The following is a 3,353-nucleotide window of genomic DNA, read 5'->3' as shown; positions in this document are numbered from 1 at the left end:
TATATATATAAATATTAAAAACTTCAGTTTCTTACAAGGATTAGTATAATGGATTAGAATACAAAAAATTGAACTTTATCATATTTTTAGCATTAATGCATTAAAACAATAGATTACAATTATTACAAGAGACATAAAGCGCTTTAATGGATATTCTTTCTATATTCTAAGTAATTTCTAATTTAATTTATTTATAATTTCATTTTTCTATATTCTAAAATATTTCTTTATCTCGGCTGACTCTATTATTGTTGAGAGTAGTTTTATTAACGACATACATGATAGCATTGAAAATTTAATCACCTTGATGATTTCTATGACAAACATCTACAACTAAGGTTCATGAGACTGCTTCCAGGAATTGGGTCATATTGCATTTGCTTACTTCAAGGAATTAAATTTGTAATATGAGTATTATAATTGCGTTATTCGTTATCAGTTTTAATTAAAATATTTGTTCAACATTGAGAATGAGCCGATTGAAGTTGAAACATTTATGCTTAATTATTGTTTGCATATTATCAATCTTGATCTGTTGTTTATAAAGAACTATTTAGTAAAAACAGCTTGGTACGACGCCCTTTTGATATTATTTGTTTATTAAAACTCTGTTCTAAATTATAATTTCCATTCAAGTACTTTACTTAAATTTTAGAAAAGGAAAATGAAATTTATGGGGACGAGGCATATAAAATTCACGTTCGAAACTCCAAAGACGTCGTTAATTTCGACGAGTTACTCACTTGGAAGATCGTGAAGAAAATTAGCGGAAGTACCGTCGCCGTTAATTTCTTACCCCACATTCTCCATTAAGACACAGAGCTTGTCTCTACTCTAATTCTTTCCCGTAGTCGCACTTAAAATCGCACTTAATTGCAAATGAAAAAAAAAATAATTTCTGTTAATCATAAAAATAATTATATATTTAAGAAACGACAAAATATAAATATTTTTATTATAAAGGTTTATTTAAAAAAAAAAGTTCATCAGACCGAGGATAAGATTTTCAAGACAAACCGCGACATGAATTATTAAATGCACAAAATAAAAACCTTTATATAAAGAAATGCACTTAAAGATAAAATAAAAATATGAAAATAAAATGAAATAAAAATACGAATTATTGTAAAATAGAATTTTTAATGCACAGAGTCTTGCAAATTTCTCTCCAAAAAAAACTCGTATCCTCCTTTGATACCAAGCGCACCGGAAAGAACAAATAGAGCCTAGTTAGGAAGGCAAACGAACCCTCGTTTTCGGCACGCGCGAAAATCTGTCAAATTTGCCCCCATCGAAATTGTACACAAAGGGTTGGTTGTTCGGCTTTAGCCTTTTTGCATGGACTGAATTCGTAAGGGAATTGTAGCATGATAACTGGATAACGAAGTTAATTACTCGATCTGTTCAATCATGTCGATACGCACTTTAATTTGGGTTCGGCCACCGTAGAATTTCCCGGCGAGAGTGAAAATTACGTCGGAGAGGTTTATCGTGGTCTTTCTCGCTGCCTACAGAAGATCCGGTTCATTAAGATGGCTAATTAATGGGCTCACTGTACGATTCAAGCTAATTAGCATACATGAATATTAGCGACCACGCTAAATATCGTACAAGATAGTAACAGTCACGAAGAGTGCAACTCAGGAATACGTAAATGCATTTTAAACAATGCGGCAGTTAATTAACGAGAGTAATAGCGATAATAAATTACGAACCATAAGAAAAACACAAGCAATGCTGTCGATTTTAACATATTTTGTTTGTTCAGTGATAATAATTATTTCTTTTTTTCTGCTAAATATAATCTAACAAATTTAAAGTTTCAGGACATTTATGATGTTCATTAAAAATTACACAAATTTGCAAAGTGATATACATAAACACGATAAAAAGTAAAAATATATTGGTATAAATGTGCAATCTGTGTAATGCATGCATCATAAATTGAAATTGCATCATTAAAAATAAATCTCTTCTACATAGTACAGTATTTCAACTTTTCTATATTATACTACCTTCTAAAATTTCAAATCGTATAATTATCAAAAAATAATTAAGCAACAACATTAGCTAAACAAAATTACATTTTTTTCTATCAATAAAAAAATTATAATTTTTATATATAAGCTTGTGTAAAAATAAGATAAAATGTTGCAATCATAACGCAATAAATACGATATAAATTATTTCGATAAATAAATGTAAATACAAATTATTTCATAATTCAATATTTTGTTTAATTAACGCGATTTAATTATAAATCAATAAAGTAACCTCTATCAATTGATTGCTAGAGGGTGCCACATGACGCATCAAAGTAAAGCCGATATTGCAGCTATTCTTCGTATCAACGCGAATCTGTTAGTTTTCTGTGATACCGGCATGATTCAAATCAACAGAAATCTGTTTTATCGTTGACATTCAATACAATTAAATTCAATACAATTAAAATTAATTTTAATATTTGCAAATATTAAAATTAATTGATTCTTCAAGCTCAACCATAAATAAATAACCAATTACTGTATTTATTAATAAATTTAAATCACGTATATTAAGCGTAAATGTACGTTTTGACGCTAATCAGATTGATCACTAATCAATATTCTAGTTTCTTTTTCAAAAGAAATTCTTCAATTCTTGCATATAAAGAGTAAATAAGAAAATGTTATATCTTATTTTTGTATATCTATTCGGAAATCTCAGCTGAAACGCTGAACAAAAGTTGATGATACTAATATAAATACTTACCAAAATGAAATGTATTTTTAGACAACACAAATTTCTAAGGAAACATTTTGTTTAAAAAATTAAACAGAAAAAAATGTTACATGTTAAAAATAAAAGGTATGTTTTCGAAGGCTCAAGTATTTAAAGTTCACAGCATGTTCTGATAACGGAGATTCGCGTGTCAAGAAAAGCAAATACGGTCTTGGCATGCTAAAGCGTGTCTAATCTTTTCAAGAAAATGCTCTTGCAGCATTTCACCGTTCAATTTGCGAGAGATTTCAGAAGGTTCGCCTGTTGGCCGAGTACCAACAATGTCAATGGCATTTCCGAGTCGGGTTAGTGCGTTAATGCGGGGCGAGGTCCCGACAAGGAAGCTCGCAATTAAGGGGCCAGACATCCTGTTTAGAGCGACTCAGACCAACAGGTATCCCACAGATGAATTATCGTCGCGTCGAGAAACGCGGAGAATATTATTATCGTTCTCCTTGACGAGCCGCGAATAAATCCGTCCACTAGTTTTCATCGCCGTGAAAAATCATCGCATCTCGACAATGCATGACTTGCACTCATCCGCAACCTCGTCGATGAAATTATACGGATTCTTGAGTAACGATTTTCAATCA

General features: G+C 30.7%; 1 protein-coding gene across 1 annotated transcript in view; it reads right to left on the bottom strand.

Annotated features, from left to right (window-relative positions):
- LOC108693178 (matrix metalloproteinase-2) overlaps nt 1-3,353 on the bottom strand; it is a 172,263-nt gene that overhangs the window by 110,529 nt on the left and 58,381 nt on the right. The window lies entirely within an intron of this gene.

Source organism: Atta colombica, unplaced genomic scaffold (genome assembly GCF_001594045.1).
Source record: "Atta colombica isolate Treedump-2 unplaced genomic scaffold, Acol1.0 scaffold88, whole genome shotgun sequence".
Lineage (NCBI taxonomy): Eukaryota > Metazoa > Arthropoda > Insecta > Hymenoptera > Formicidae > Atta > Atta colombica.
Note: the sequence above shows the minus strand (reverse complement) of the source record. Positions and strands in the feature narration are given on the sequence as shown.